This window comes from Rhinolophus ferrumequinum, chromosome 3, assembly GCF_004115265.2.
Source record: "Rhinolophus ferrumequinum isolate MPI-CBG mRhiFer1 chromosome 3, mRhiFer1_v1.p, whole genome shotgun sequence".
Taxonomy (NCBI): domain Eukaryota; kingdom Metazoa; phylum Chordata; class Mammalia; order Chiroptera; family Rhinolophidae; genus Rhinolophus; species Rhinolophus ferrumequinum.
In genome coordinates, this window is record NC_046286.1 from 88,110,021 (window position 1) to 88,127,485 (window position 17,465).

Genomic DNA, 17,465 nt, shown 5'->3' on the forward strand with positions numbered 1-17,465 from the left:
TGGGAATTTCCTTATTTTATCTTTCAATCCTTCAACTGAGTTTTTCAACTGCTAATGTGTTTTTTAATTTTGAAAAGTTATTTTAGTGTTTCCTGAATGTTCCTATTTTATAGCATCTTGTTCTTGTTGTGTCTTCACATAGTGGGGAGAACAGAGGGGACGATATCATGTCTCTTCTTATATGGGCACTAATCCCATTCATGAGGGCTCCATCCCATGATTGATAGATAACTAATACAGATAGATATATAGATAATAAATATAGATACTCTACACACACACAGAGACAAAGAGAGAGATGAAAACTACATAATTACCTGACCAGGAACCTGAGATTAAAAAAGTGAAATGTTTGGGTGAGAATGAAAGATACTAAAACTGTAGTGAATTCTTCGTTTCTACTTGAGGATTCAAATATACAATTTATTATGATGGTAAAAAAACATTAGGTTTAAAGACTTAAAAAAGCTTTTATTAAAATATGATTATTTTTAACCAAATATACATTATATTCCAGACTAGGTATGAGCAGAGAAAATAGAGTTCGTATTTCAAAATGTCATCAGTGAAGCTGGCATAAAATAGGCAAATCAAACTTCCTATTCAATCACAGAGATTATACCTTCTTCTTCAGGTCCACATAAAACACTGATAAAAATAGCTATATGTTAACCTACAAAGAAAATCTTAGTGAATCTCTAAAGCAAATGGGCCATGGGACAAAAAATTGTCCAATTGAGCTGGAAGAATTCACAGATAAGATCTTTTTTCAAATTTAAAAGTATAGGCAAAAATACATCAAGTAGAGATGCAAACGGAGAACTTTCTAGGCAGCGGGCGTGAATGAAGTAATGTTTCTAGAGAACAGGTATATGGAGCGTGAAGGAGAAGAATGGAGCAGGAAATGACAGTGAACTGGTCCTTTCCACAGCTTCTATTCACAGGAGTTTGAATCTCATCTTGTAGGGGATTTTGAGCAAGGGAGTAACAAGCAGATTTGCATTTTAGAAAACTCGCCCTAGTTTCAATGTGGAAGCAGAAAGGAAGAATCCTCTGCTTTGATAAGGGCACAAAGTAAGGTAGGGCCTGGAAATAAGAATAAGGGGTGAATTGGAGAATTATTTACAACATTGTCCCATAGAACTTTCTGCAATGGTGGAAATGTTCTACATCTGCACTGTCTAGTATGGAGGTTACTGAGCATTTGAAATGTGTCTAGTGCATATAAGGAACTGAATTTCTAATTTTATTTAATTTGAATTAAATAGCTGAAAGAGTTTATTGAACAGTGGAATTTTAAAAATTAGAACTGTGTGTGTGTGTGTGTGTGCATGTGTATGTGTGTGTGCATTTTTAAATTTTTTAAATTATCTTTATTGAGTTATACCTGGCAAAAAATAAATTGTACATGTTTAAAGTGCACATTCTGATGTTTTGACATATGCATATGCCATGAAACCATAACCACAATCAAGATTGTGAGCATATCCATCTCTGAAAGTTACATATAAAATCAATGAACCTGAGAAAGAGATGCCGGATAAACATTAAAGGATACTAAATTTTATCAGCTGCTTCTTTGTCTGCTTTAAAGATAAAAATGCAGCAAAAAAAGTTTACACCATTCTTTGGTTTTGGCTCTTTGAGTGTTTTGTTTTTGTTTTTGTTCATTTTCAATACTATATAAAGAATTTTATAACTACAGCAAGAATTCTGGAATGGGAAGAAAGTAAGAAATAAATTCAGATACAGAAAATGATTTGAGGCACAGAAGAGCATGAGGTAGCTTCTGCACCAGGGTTCTTCACTGTGCCTCAGGGAGGAGCTGTCAACCATTTCTAGAACACTTTTTGCATGAAATTTGGGCTACTTTCAATAAATTACCATTAGGCTTACACTTGGAGAATTCTATTGTCCTCGAAGATTTAAGATTTTCTAAATATAGGTGTGTGTTTGTGTGTGTGTGTGTGTGTTTCATTTTATTGGTTTTACCACTTAAACATTTGCATAGCATACAATTTCTGTCAGGAAATGTATGTGCTAACATGGAGGAGTTAGCTATTTTTAACATTTCCTGGATAAAGAAAGAAAACAATGTGAAAGTTAAAAAGGGAGCATTTTTACTTTTTTAAATGAGGAATGCATTCTATCTTGGCTCTGAGGCTCACAGAGTGTGTTTGCAAGAGTTCCCAGGATGCCAGCTTAGCATGGCATCTGCCATGAGACCTGCATGCTACAGGGCACTCTCTTCCTCTCTTGAAGTATATTTAAAGCAAACTCTTATAAATCTTTGAAAAATTAGTCATGTTGACTATGAACTCTCCTTAGAGGCTAATATGGGCCTCTTCATTGAGTAGTAAAGATGAGAGAATTCCTTTTATTAAAAAACAGATTTGTGATAAATCCAAACACTCTACTTAATGCTCGCCTTCCATTGCCTTTCACCTCGTAAACTCCCTCCAGCTCTGAATAAAGCAACAGTGCTTCATGCATGCATCCATCCATTTATTTCATTCATGAAATATTTATTGCGAGTTTTCTATGTGCCAGTCATTTTTCTAAGAACCAGAGACATAATAGTGAACAACAAAAACAAAAAGCCTACTTTCACCCTAGCTGACATGGGTAAGAAAGAAAATTAAAACAATAATAAATATATAGTAGGTTATATAAAGGTAAGGACTATGGGGGAAACAAAATATACTTTTGTCAAGAAATTCACAGAGAAGTTGATATTTGATCAGATTTTTGCAGCTAATAGGAGAGGGAGCCATGTGGATCTCAGGAAAATGCCCTGAGGCAAGATTTTCCCTGGTATGTTTGGGATTGGCTGGAGCAGAGCAAGCCAGACATCCAAAAGGAAGAAGAGATGCAGATCCTGTAAGACACAGGAATTATTTTTACAAGGACTTTTACCCTAACTGAGATCAGAAGTTATTGGCAAGTCTTAAACAGAGCTGTGATGTTATCTAATGTATGTTTTTAATGGATTGTTCTGAGGTTACTGTGGTAAGAATAGACTTGATATGGCATGGTAGGCAGAATAATGCCTATGTCCAATCCCTGGAATCTCTGAAATATGCTATATCACAAGACAAAGGGCAATTAAGGTTGCTAATCAAATGGGAAGAGATGAGAAGATTCTCCGGTATCATCTGGGTGGACCCAGTGTAACCACAAGTGTTGTTATAAGTGAAAAAGGGAGACAGAAGAGTCAGAGCGAGATGACACAATGTGAAAGACTTGACCATCATTACTGGCTTTGCAGACAGAAGGGGTCATGAGCCAAGAGATGCGGGCAGCTGCTAAAAGCTGGAAAAGGCAAGGAAATAGAGTCTCTCCTAGAGGTTCTAGAAAGAATGCGGCCTGCCAGAACATGTTAAATTTCTCATCTCCACAACTGCGAGATAATAAATGTGTTTTGTTTGAAGCCACTAAGCTTGTGTTAATTTGTTATAGCAGCAAAAAGAAACTAATACAGATGGGGTGTGCAGGTGGAAGCAGAGAGGCAGTTAAGGCCGTGTACACTTACTATGTCCCAGCTACTGGGTTAGATGCTGACAATAAAAAGAGAAAAGATATGCTTTTTATCATCAAAAAGCACACAGTGTAAGAGATACATATAAACAAGTAATTATAGAACAATGTAAAAACTCCAATACAGATGTATATGCAAGGTTCATTCCTGCCACAAAGGGAGACATTATCAGCCTCCTTCCTCTTACTAGTTTTGCCTAAATTCTAGATGAATGTTGAGGAAGAAAAGGACTGGGCAAACTGAATGGGAGGACCAGCACATGCAAAGGCGCAACGATATGATACCAGATGGCACAGTCCAGAACTATAAGGAGTTTGAGAGTCATGACTAAGGCAGAGTGGCAGGAGATAAATTATGAGACACAGATCATAAAGAGATTTCCACACTAAGAATTGTAGATAGCAGGGAATAATTGCAGATTATAATAATTGAGATTAAGCCGGAATTTAATTCATCTTAGAAAAGTCATTCTGGTGGCAGTGTGGAGCATATATTGGTAAAGAATGAAACTGAAGACCAAGATTGGAAAAATAAAGGCTTAAAAGAAGAGAGCAATACCAGAATGGTAATCTCAGTAGGACTTGATGACTGATGGATTGTGGGTTTTGGAAGAGAAGGAATTGTCTAGCATTACTCTAGGACTTTGGTTTGGCTGATATATCAGTTAGAATTAGGTTTGGCTGTGAGTAACAAAGACAAAATATAGCAAAGACTAGAGAAGACTGAAGTGTATTATCTCTTGTGTGTAAGTCCACAAATCGACAATGTAGGATTAGAACAGCTCTGCTCCTTGAAGTCCTCAGAGACTCAGGCTCCTTCCTGCACATAATTCAGTATTCCTAAGGTGTGGCCTCAGTCTTGTGGTCCAATATGGCAGCTCAAGCCCCTGTCATCACATTCACATTCCAGGGAGCAGGAGGGAGGAAGGAACAAAGAAAATAAGGGCAAAGGAAAGATGCTGGGAATATGTTAAAGGTTTTCAAAAGCTGCCACATGACACACCCATTTGCATTCCTTTGGCTAAAACTTAGCCACAGAGAGATTGGGAAAGTAGTCTTTATTCTGAGTGGCCATTAGTACAGCTGAAAATATGGAATTGTGTTACTATGGAAAGAGGAGGAGAGAATAAATAGCAGTTCTGTCCCAGCTGATTATTTGATGGTTTTATCATTAAACCAGATAGAGAGCAACAAAGAGGTAGAAGCAAAAGAAAGAACTCGATTTGTGTCGAGTTTCAAGGGTTTGGAGACTGTAAAGATGGAGTTGTCCAATGGTTGTTGAAAAAACAGTTCTAAGAAGAAGAAAAAATGCCATAGAGGTGAATACTTGGAAATTATCACAATGTAGGAGTAAAGGTGAGCTCATCCAAATAGGATCTAGAGAATGTCAAAAGAAAAAGATCAAGAAGACCCTTTGGCTATGCCAACATTTACAAGAAACAGAGGAGAAAGGAGTTAGTCAAGGCAAACAGAGAGATAACCACAAAAAAGCAATATCCTGGAAACCAAAGGAGGAACGAGTTTCAAAAATGTGGAAATACCAGTGTCAAATCTTAGAAAGGATAAGGAAGGTCAGTTGAATTGGAGAAGGAACCATAAAAATTAACAATTAGGAGGTCATTGTAGAGGTTGACAAGATGATTTCTGAGGCATGATGAAGGTAGAAGCTACAAAGTTAACAAGTAAGTAAAATACTGTCTTTTGTTAAACAAGTAGAACAAGGAGACCCAAGATGATAGAGTAGATAAACGTTGTGCTTGCATCATTACATGAACACATCAGAATTAAAGCTAAATTATAGAACAATCAATCTAGAGAACCATCTCTAGTCTAGTTCAACAGAAGTTTTATAACTAAGGATATAAAGAAGCCACGTCAAGACTGGTAGGAGGGGTGGAGATGCGAAATGGGCTGGTCCCACACCCATGTGTGGTGGTTGAAAATTGGGAAATATCTTGGCTCCAGAGGTTCCCCACAGAGGAGCCAGGGACCCCGGTCCCACACCAGACTCCTTAGCCTGGAGTACTGGTGCCAGGAAGAGGAGCCCCCACAATATCTGGCTGTGAAAAGTAGTGGAGATTCCAACATCATGGTGGGATGAAAGGCGGTGGGAAAACCAGACATCCCCTTTAATGGCCTGCATAGGCACTCACCATGGGCTCTGTGGGAGGAACAGTGACTTTGGAGGCCTTGGAGACATATGGAGAAAGACTGAGTTGTGTAACTTTGGGGCAGGGACTGGAGGGACAGTCGCCATTTTTCCTGTGTGGGGTCCTTCTCCCATGCTACCAGCAGGCAAGTACATCTTTCCTGTGTTGAGCTCCTCCTCCACACCCATGGCCAAATCTGAATCTGAATTGGTCAAGTGAGCTCCACTTGCTCCACCCAGGTGACTAACTGAAACCCTGCCTCACCCAACTCAGCGCCGCAGGAAACTTTATCAGCTGCCAAACCTTAAGGGAGCTGGCAGGTGGCAGCAGGCCTCAGAGTGTCCTGGATATCTGTGAAGCTACCCCAGACCCAATACTGGTGGCAGCTGTCCTTGCTTCACAGAGTGGCCTACCCCACATATCTCCAAGTACAGCACAGGCAGTAATCTACCTTGGATCACTTTGTAGTTTCTACCAAGTACTCCCCAGCTGGTCACAGGCAGTGGCTGACCTGAGCTTGTACCAGAGTCCTTCCTAAGAGGCACCAGAAACAACATACTTGGACGTTGGCTTCAGACCACAGCAGAGCACCATCCAATTAGCCCCATAATAGCATACACAAAGGGTGGTCTCAACAGGCATCAGAGCCTGCTGTGGCGAATCCTGCTCCATGGGAAGCCCCCTGCACAGTGGCCTGTAAGCTATGTGTGTGATCAAACCCAACTGCCAGGCAGCCTAAGGGTCAATACCACCCACTGACATGCCAACAGCAAACAATGCTCAACTATAAAAGGAGTGCACACACAACCCATACAAGGGACACTCCTGGAGCACATGACTCAGGTGACCAAGGAGACTGTGCCAACTGGGTCCTACAGTTCATCTACTATATAAGGTCTCCCAGCAAAACTGGGAGACGTAGCAGATCTATTTAATACATAAAAGCAAACACAGAGAGGCAGCCAAAATGAGGAAACAAAGAAATAAGTCCCAAATCAAAAAACAGGACAAAACTCCAGAAAAAGAACTAAATGAAATGCAGGCAACAACCTACCAGATACAGAGTTCAAAACAGTGGTTATAAGGATGCTCAAGGAACTTAGTGAGAACTTCAACAAAGAAGAAGCAAGCATTAAAAAAAGGACATAGAGACCACAAAAAGAACCAGTCAGAAGTGAAGAATACAATAACTGAAATGAAGAATGCAGTAAAAGAAATCACCAGTACATTACATGAGGCAGAAGTTCAAATCAGTGATTTGAAAGATAAAGTAGCAGAAAATAACTAATCAGAACAGCAAAAAGAAAAAAGAATTTTTAAAAAAAGAGTGTTTAAGAGACTTTTGGGACAACATCAAGCATAACAACAGTCACATCATAGGGGTACCAGAAGAAGAGAGAAAGCAAGGAATTGAGAACCTTTTTGAAGAAATAATGACTGAAAATGTTCCTAACCTGACAAGGAAATAAACATACAAGCCCAGGAAGCACAGAGAATCTCAAATAAGATGAATCCAAACAGGCCCACACCAAGACACATTGTAATTCAAATGGCAAAGGTTAAAAACAAAGAGAGAATCTCAAAAGCGGCAAGAGAAATGCAGTTAGTTACCCACAAGGGAGCTCCCATAAGACTGTCAGCTGATTTCTCAACATAAATTTGCAGACCAGAAGGGATTGGCATGAAATATTCAAAATGATGAAAAGAAAGGACTTACAACCAAGATTACTCTACCCCGCAAAGCTATCATTTAAAATTGAAGGACAGATAAAGGGCTCCCAGACAAGATAAAGCTAAAGGAGTTAATCACCACCAAATCAGTATTACAAGGAATGTTAGAGGGACTTCTTTAAGACCAACATATATATATATATGAATAATAAAATGGCAATAACTACATATCTATCAACAATTACTTTCAATGTAAATGGATTAAATGCTCCAATCAAAAGACATAAAAGAGCTAAATGGATAAGAAAACAAAACCCTTACATATGCTGCCTACAAGAGACTCACTTCAGATTGAAAGACACACACAGGTGGAAAGTAAAGGGATGGAAAAAGTTATTTCATGAAAATGGAAACAAACACACAAACACACAAACAATAAAAGCATGGGTAGTAATACTTATACCAGACAAAATACACTTTAAAACAAAGGCTATAACAAGAGACAAAGAAGGACCCAGTAATCCCACTTCCTGGTCTTTCTCCGAAGAAATCCAAAATGCTACTTCGAGGGGACATTTGAATCCATATGTTCCTTGCAGCATTATTTACAATAGCCAAGATGTGGAGGCAGCCTGGGTGTCCATGAATAAATGAATGGATAAAGAGGAGGTGATACATATATACAATGGAATATTGCTAGGTCATAAGAGGGAATGACTTCTTGCCATCTGTGGTGGCATGGATGGACCTGGAAGGTCTTATGAGTGGAGTATGTCAGACAGAGAAAGACAGATGCAATGTGATTTCACTTATATGTGGAATCTACAGAACAAATAAAACAGAAACAAACTCACAGATACAGAGAACATTTTGATGGTTGTCAGGTGGGAGAGGGGTTAGGGGATGGGTGAAAAGTGGCAAGAGATTAAAAAGTACAAATTGGTAGTTACAAAATAGTCATGGGGATGTAAAGCATAGGAAATAAAGTCAATAATATAGTAATAACTATGTATACAGACAGTGAGCACTAGACTATACAGGGGTATCACTTCTTAAATTAAACAAATGTCTAACTACTATATTGTACACCTGAAATTAATATAAAACAATATTGAATTTCACTGTAATTAAGAAATTAAAAAGGGAGGAAAAAGGTGAAAGGCAATAAGAGGTCCAAATTTCCAGGTATAAAACAAATAAGTCATGGGGATGTAACGTACAGCATGGGGAGTAGAGTCAATAATATTGTGATAGCCTGTTATGGTGTCAGATGGTTGCTGGACTTACCATGGTGATCACTTCCTTAGGTATATAAATGTTGAACAACTATGGTGTACACCTGAAACTGATACAATGTTGTATGTTAGCTATATTTTTAAATAAAAATCTTTAATAAATAAAACAAAAGTAGGTATCTTTTAAAGATGAAAATTTTAGCAAAACAGAAACACAGGGTGATAGAAAAAACTTTTGCAAAGAGACACTTGGACGTATATGCAGGATGGTTTCATTTGACCTGAATTTCCTTTTGAATCAATGGCAATTGTGCTCACAAGGGGAAGGAGACGCAAAGGGGCATTCTGCAGTAACCATTATTCCACTGCTACAGCAAACTAGTCTCCACATTTACCTACAGGCACTGAACAATGGGGTAGATATTCAGAGCTCATTTTGGCCTTTAATTTCATTTCATACTTATTCTCTCTAATTACATCTTCATCAACATTACCAAGTTCCCTCACTGACAACCCCCCCCCCAGGAAAAAAACTCACCCCACCCCTATCCCCTTCACTACCATGCATAGCCACATATTCATATCCATTCCCTCTCTCTCTCCCTCTCTCTCTCTCTCTCTCTCTCTCTCTCTCTCTTTCTCTCTCTCTCTCTCTCTCTCTCCCCCCCCCCCTCCACACTCTCTCCTCTCCTCTCCGCTCCAGGGCTACATAAGGAGTTCACTGACAGAAACACTATTTTGTTAAAAACAAAACCAGTTTAAAAGATAATCAATCTCCCAGGATAATAGAATCAGAAAAAAAATTATAACAAATGTAGTCATAATTAGACTTCTAGGTTAAAAGAACAGAGGCTGCCTTAGACACCATAAACTAGAAAATCAACCAGGACATAGGACATTCAGAGCCAAAACAAAAAAAGTCCCAGGAAAACTGGGACAAGTTGTTCCCCAATGGAAAGCTGCCAGGATCTGAGGTCACATTAGGAATTTGTTACTCTCCATTTCTGTCTGTCTTGGAGATTCTGCCTCTTCAGAAGAGACTCTTCTCTATTCTGTTTTTGCTAGGAATGAACAAGTCTTCCCTGATCCAAATCCTAGAAGAATCTAATCTAAATAGTTTAGTTAATAACCTTTGTCCCCCAACTCCATAACACACACACACACACACACACACACACACACACACACAGAGTTCCCAGCTAGCCTATGAATGGGCTGCCCTTGGGTCAGGTGACTAGCCCTGTCCAATCTGTGAGCATCTCTTTATTTAGTTAGATAGCTAATTTCCTGAGCCCAGAATTTCCTTTTGTAAACACAGTTTCAGAATCTGTGAGACAGTTCCAGAAAGTAAGACGAAGCTGAATATGGCAGGTACCACTTAATGGGTACTATTTGCATACCTAGGCCAGTATACCAGTCTGCTAGGGCTGCCTTAACAAAATACCACAGACTGAGAAAAGAAATGAAGGAACAGAAATTTACTCTTTCACACTTCTAGCTGCTGGAAGTCTGAGATCAGGTGTAAGCAGGTTTGATTTCTTCTAAGGGCTCTCTTCTTGGCTTAAAGAAGGGCACCTTCTGATTGTGTCTTCACATGTCCTTTTCTCTGTTGCATACATCCCTGATGTTTCTCTCTCTTTCTTATAAGGACACCAGTAATACTAGATTAGGGCCCCACCTTATGCTCATTAACCTAAATTACCTCCCTCAAAGCCTATCTCCAAATAGTCACGTTGGAGGGTAGGGCTTTAACATACAAATTTGGGGGTGGATACAATTCAGTTCATAACAGTCAGCATTAATCCTTGTTTGGGCAAGAACTGCTCTTCACTCCCACCTTTTGGATTTGGTGGAGTCTGTTACAGTACTGCCCCACCTCCCAACCAGGGGGCTGTGAGTGTGACCCAGGCAGGGCCTATCGTAGTAATCCATCCCTCTGACTCTAATGACAGGTTCACACATGAACAAATAAGTCAAGTTTAGCCATTAGAGTTCTCCTCCCCGAGTGTTAACCTTTTTTTTCAAACAAGATTTTGCCTTTTAATTTATAGAACTGGAAGGATATGAATATGGAACAGCCATACTTTTACTACGTGTAGAAAGCTTGTATGGAGGAGAGGATTAAACTAACCCAGAGAAGGAAGTGGAGAAGAGATACAGGAAGGAGAGGATGCTTCCTGAGCCCTGGATCTAGGCCTGACATCACTGGAGCTGATCTGACTCCTGTTTTACATGGTTCTTCCTCCTCTGAGAACCACCCCATGTTCATCCATTAACTTCCCATTTTCAGTTAGACTAACTTCAGGAGTGAATTCTCTGACTTAACATAATACACATGAGGACTAATATGGCCCCCAAATTTCCACCAATCCCAAAGGTATGCTCAGCTGGGAATAAATATAATAATCACATAGGTCTGAGCAGCCATGCATCCAAATGCAATATAGATGGCTTCATTGTGGTCAGGAGCTCTCGACAAATGAGCACACAATACCCAGTATATTTGGAGGAATGATGGCAAATCCCTCTGAAAGTCAAAGGTTATGATGTTTGGGAAGATAGAGAAGGTTGGGATACAGAAGTTTGAAAATAACTATAGGGCTGGCCGGGTGGTTGGAGCGCCATGCTCCTAACGCCAATCACTGGTTAGATTCCCACGTGGGCCAGTGAGCTGCGCCCTCTACAGCTAAGATTGTGAAAAACAGCTCTTCCTGGAGTTGGCTGCCGGAGGTTGGCATGAGCTGCTGTGGGCTGCCAAGGGCTGCTGTGCACTGCCACAGGCTACTGTGTGCTGCCGTGAGTGGCCAGTGGCCAACGTGAGTGGCCGGCAGCCAGAGTGAGTGGCTGTGGGCTGCTGTGTGCTGCTGTGGGCTACGTGTGCTGCCATGAGAAGTCGGTGGCCACCGTGAGTGGCCGGCAGCCATTGTGAGCTGCCGGTAGCCTGGGAGAGGTGCCGTGAGCTGCTGTGAGCTACCGGCAACCGACTGCCTTAGCTGGGGGAGTGCAAGGCTCATAATACCAGCATGGGCCAGGGAGCTGTGTCCTACACAACTAGAATGAAAAACAATGACTTGAACTGGAGTGGAGGACGAGGGAAGGCAGAAGAAGGGAGGAAAAAAAGGAAAAGAACTATAAACATGAAGAAATAAGACGAATATAGAGTTTGAATCAAGAAAACGAAAAGTGATTTGCTTGGAAGTAATTGAATGAATTACCTTACCAAATAGAGTAATTCACTAGGTCTTCGAGATTGCTTTGGGGAAATACAGATTGTCAAAATGACCCAAGGACACTAACTTTAATACCAAACTATTTTGCAAGGCTAATTGCCATCAAACACTAACAGTTTGTTTCACTTGACAAAGTATTTATTAAACATCTTTTAGAAACCCAGATAAAAGAGTATGAAGGAAAAACAAAAAACAAAACAAAACAAAACAAAAAAAACTTGAGGCACAACTCTGACCTCAAAAGCTCAAATGTTATGGGAGGGACAAGACTTACCATACATGAAACACAAGGGTTTAAGAGAACATAATCAAGGGCCCATGTGGGGACAGAATCCCAGAAAGCAGTTTCCAGGCTCTCGGCCTCATGTGGAAAGGTGCTCGTTCGAGTAGTAAATGGCCATCAGCTGTGACTACTTGGCCATCAGCTATAACCAGTTAGCCATTGGCCACTGATGTAACTGCTGTGGTTGAGTTAGCAAGAGCAGATTGAAGTTAGCAAGGGGTTATTGGTTGGTTGGCAGAGAAGTGCGGATTGCGGCTAGCAAGGGGAGTTGGTTGGCAGAGAAGAGGATGGCAGATAGCAGATCGTGTGGCTCCTGCTTCCTGTGTCTCCAACCCAGCCACCAGAGAGACTATAGTGATATGAACCCCGCATCCATGGCTCCGTGGGTCTTCCTTTTTGGCCTCGCCATATCCTGCATTCTTATGAGGAGAGTGGGACCAGAGACTCCGCATGACACCCTGCATGACACATGGTGCAGCGAGCAGGGTATGGTGCCGGCCAGAATCCCCAAAAGGGTAATGGAGCAGTTTATACGTATGAAAGCTCAGTTTCAGGAAGCCCATGAGGAGCGGCACTGGGAACAAGAGGCGCAATCTGCTTGGGAGACATGTGACCCGTCAGTGAATCGGTGGGCCTCTCAAGCCTCTGGATGGCACACCTCTGGATGGCACCCTGTTGGCCATGGCGGGTGTTACATGCTTTTTGGTGGTGTGTTGCTGCCATAGGCTCCTAGAGTTGTGAACTTCTTGTGCTGAGGCCACCACCCACTTGGACACCTGGTATGGCGAGCAAGATTCCAGTCAGGTAAGAACAAAGTCTGACTCAGGGTAGGAGGACATGTGGCCCCCACACAGTGTTTGGTGCCCAGTGGCCACTGTTCTCAGAAGTTGGACCCCCGAGGAGGGGTGGGAGGACATGGGTGGCTCTCTGGCCAGCATGGAGAGGGCTTCAGGTTCTAGCTGAGCAGTTGCCAGAGGAGGCGAAGGCTACAGATGTTCCTCACCACCTTGCGTCGTAACATGGAGGACGCACTTAATGAAATAGCTCAGGAACCAGACCAGCAGCCCCGGTGGGAGGCGCTGGAAGCTCGGGACCACCAGTTAGAGGAGGTCCTCACTGCATTGCTTTGTGTCATAACTCAGAGCAAGCAAGAATGATGGATTGCAGTTAGCAAGGCATTGGTTGGTTGGCAGAGAAGCGGGCGGCAGGTTGCTGATCGTGTGGCTCCTACTTCCTGTGTCTCCAACCCACAGGTCAGCGAGATTATAGTGGTATGACTCCCCTATCTATGGCTCCGTTGGTGTTCCTTTCTGGCCTCACCATATCCTGCCTTCTTGCGCGGGGAGTGGGAGTTGGGACTCCATATGACAGCCCAAATATGTGGTATTTTACCTCCAGGTTTCAGGAACATAGAAGCAACTGAATGCTTTTGCCTCTCCACTCATGACTTGAGAGGGTTCATTTCCTAAATTGGACGAGCCTAGAAAGGAAAATATAGAACCTAGAGTATTACAAACACTATTTTGGCCACTAAAAATTCACTATATTCAAACTAAAAACATACAAAATAAAATTAATTTGGGCCAACTGGTATGCATTAGAGGGCTTTAAACATGTCTGTATCTCCTCTAGGTAGACTAACATGAGTCAAACACAAAGAGAATGTCCAAAGATGTTGAATTAACTTTTACCCCCAAAGTATAGACTTGAGGTCATGTGCATAAAAAGTACAGCAAACAGAGTGACGTCATAGGAATGGCGGCAACAGGGCGCACTATCTGAGTTCTCCTCCAGATCTTGTTGCAAACGGGAACTATAACCCATCGAGGAAATTTTCGCTCACCACACAATATTGTGGAGAGATTCGTGGATTGCTTGAAGCTAAGAAATTCTTGGGGATAAGCTAACTGGACGGAGCAAGGAGAGGAGGAGGAGAAGCGGCGTGGGAGCGCCCGGCCGGCAGCGGCGGGAGAGCCCAGCCCCCAGCGGAGCCTCAGCTGGCGGGGGCGAAAACCGAAAACCACGGAGCCGGGCAGGCGCGGGATCCCAGGCGGAGTGGAGAGCGCAGAGACCGGGGGTAGGCCCTTTCCCTGCTCCCACGGCTGATTTCTCCCGCCGGGAAGGCGGCGCGCCCTGCGGCGGACGGAGGGCGCAGTCTCCATACCTGGGCCCCTCCCCCCCGCCCTGCCCTCCCAATCCTACCCCGCCCTTCCAGAGACTGGGACTGGAAACCGCGGTGCAGCCCCGCTGTGCCGGGCGCGCAGAGCGCAGAGACCGGGAGGCGGGCGCTTTCCCTGCGTCCCGCGGCTGATTTCTCCCGCCGGGAAGGCGGCGCGCCCTGCGGCTGACGGGGGGCGCAGTCTCCATACCTGGGCCCCTCCCCCCCGCCCTGCCCTCCCAATCTTACCCCGCCCTTCCAGAGACTTAAACCGGCCCCTGAACTGAGAAGTGGTATCTAACGCTCACGCTTTGGGAAGCCTGACGGGCAGCCCTGACCCAGGCAGACTGGGCAGTGTGCGTGATTTTGGCTGCGCTAGGAGAGAAGAGACGCCTCCACCCCCAGCCACCACCTTTTCTGGCCTGCGGGAAGAGGGCGACGCACGGCTGGGCTGGGAGAGTGAAGACCCCTCCATCTCCAGCCCCCACCCTTCCTGGCTTGCCTAGGGTGGGGTGGGTGCAGCGGCCGAGACACACCCGGAGATCAGCAGTGAGGCAGGCGCAGCTCTGGGCTTTCAGCAGATCAGAAATCTTCTGCCCGCACTCACACACACACACTGAAGAGGTGCCTTAAGACTCAAGAGTTTTGGTCACATATCTGGTGGTGCCACTCTCAGTGTGCATTTGTGCAGGCAAGGGCAGAAACTGCACTGATATTGTAAAAACTATCATCCAGACCCCTCAGGCCCACGCTTTTAAGTCTGCAGTCCCAAAGTCTCTCTGGGCACCAGGTGACCGGCTCTGCCTGCGCAATAAGCAGGGGGCTCCTTGGTACAGCAGAGAACAACCTGGACATTGCTTGGTGGGCTTAGGCCGAGACTGTCGCTGCTTTTTGTATTGCTTTGTTTTGTCTTGTTTTGCTTTGTCTTTATATCTTTGATATCTTTGCCTCTGTCGAGTGGGGTTATCAGGTGGTTTTTGCATGTGAACGTATTTGATATTTTTCTTTGTTGTTGTTGTTGTTGTTGTGCTTGGTGATTTGCTTTGTTCTGAAACTGCCCTGCCAGGGCCCAGCTTGTGAGGCACGGTCAGCAGATCAGAAATCTCCCGCCCGCACCCATACACACACACTGAAGGAGTGCCCTAGGACTCACGAGCTCTGGACAAAGGACTGGTGGTGCTCCTCTCGGTGTGCATACGTGCGGACAAGGGCAGAAGCTGCACTGACTTTGTGGAGACTATCATCCAGACCCCTCAGGCCCACGCTTTTAAGTCTGCAGTCCCAAAGTCTCTCTGAGCACCAGGTGACCGGCTCTGCCTGCGCAATAAGCAGGGGGCTCTTTGGTACAGCAGAGGACAACCTGGTCATTGCTTGATGGGCTCAGGCCGAGACGGTCGCTGCTTTTTGTTTTGCTTTGTTTTGCTTTGCTTGGTTTTGTTTTGCTTTATCTTGTATCTTTGATATCTTTGCCTGTGTTGAGCGGGGGTTATCGGCTGTTTTTTTTTTTTTTTTTTTTTTTTTTTCTTTTCTTCTTCTTTGCTGTTGTCGTTGCTGCTGTGCTTGGTGATTTGCCTTGTTCTGGGACTTCCCTGCCGGGGCCCAGCTTGGGTGGCACGGGACTCGGCATATCTGGGGGCCAACTCCAGACCAAATCGGAGTGCAGCCGGGGTTGACCTACAGGTCACTTACCTAGAGGGGGTTCTCGGCAGGCTCTGGAGCCCATAGAGGCCAAATCACATTGGGGTGGTCAACCCTCACGCAGCAGAGTGCCCTGCGGGGGGCAGAGCCAAGTCTCACGGCAGGTCAGCCCAGGAGTTGACCCCACCTGCTCATTAGCGGGAAGCAATTAAAGATCTTCTTGAACGGGACAGTGTACACAACACAAGACTCACCTTTGGAGCACACGCAGAGGAGGACGACGTGGTGCGAGTCAAATATAAAGGACACATACTACACAAGATAACCTAGCAAGAACTAAGAACTCTAGGGGATCTACCTAATATATCAAAATAAACACAGTCAGCCAGAATGGGGAAACAAAGATACACGTCCCAAATAAAAGAACAGAAGAAGCTTCCACAACTGGAACCAAATGAAGCAGACGTAACCAACCTCTCAGAGACTGAGTTCAGAACACTGGTGATAAGAATGTTTAAGGAGCTTAGAGAAGACATAAAGAAGGATGTAGAAATCATAACAAACGAGCTTAGAGAAACATAAAGAAGGATGTAGAAATCATAACGAAAAACCAGTTGGAACTAAAGAACACAATTACCGAAATTAAGAACTCACTTGAAGGAATTACCAGCAGGCTAGATGAAGCAGAGGATCGAATCAGCGACTTAGAAGACAAGGTAGCAGAGATCACCCAAACGGAACAACAAAAAGAAAAAAGAATAAAAAACAATGAAGATGGCCTAAGAGACCTCTGGGATAACATCAAGCGCAACAACATGCGCATCATAGGAATACCAGAAGGTGAAGAGAGCAAGCAAGGGATTGAGAACATATTTGAAGTAATAATGTCTGAAAACTTCCCCAACCTGATGAAGGAAACCAACATACAAGTCCAGGAAGTGCAGAGAGTTCCAACCAGGATTAACCCAAACAGGTCCACACCAAGACACATTATAGTTAAAATGGCAAAGCTTAAAGACAAAGAGAGAATCCTAAAAGCAGCAAGAGAAAGACGGAGGGTTACATACAAGGGAACTCCCATAAGACTATCAAATGATTTTTCTACAGAAACATTGAAGGCCAGGAGGGAGTGGCAGGAGATACTTAAAGTGATGGAAAACAAAGGCCTACAACCTAGATTGCTTTATCCAGCAAGGCTATCATTTAAAGTTGATGGAGAGATAAAGAGCTTTCCAGAAAAAAATAAGCTAAAGGAATTTATTACCACCAAGCCAGCATTGCAAGAAATACTAAAAGGTCTTCTGTAAATAGGAGAAAGATCAAAACAACCTAACTACAAATTTAAAAATGGCAATATCTATGTACCTATCAATAATCACTTTAAATGTAAATGGATTAAATGCTCCAATCAAAAGACATAGGGTGGCTGACTGGATAAGACAGCAAGACCCTTGTATATGCTGTATACAAGAGACTCACCTCAGAACAAAAGACACACACAGGCTGAAAGTGAAGGGTTGGAGTAAGATATTTCATGCAAATGGAAACGAGAAAAAAGCTGGA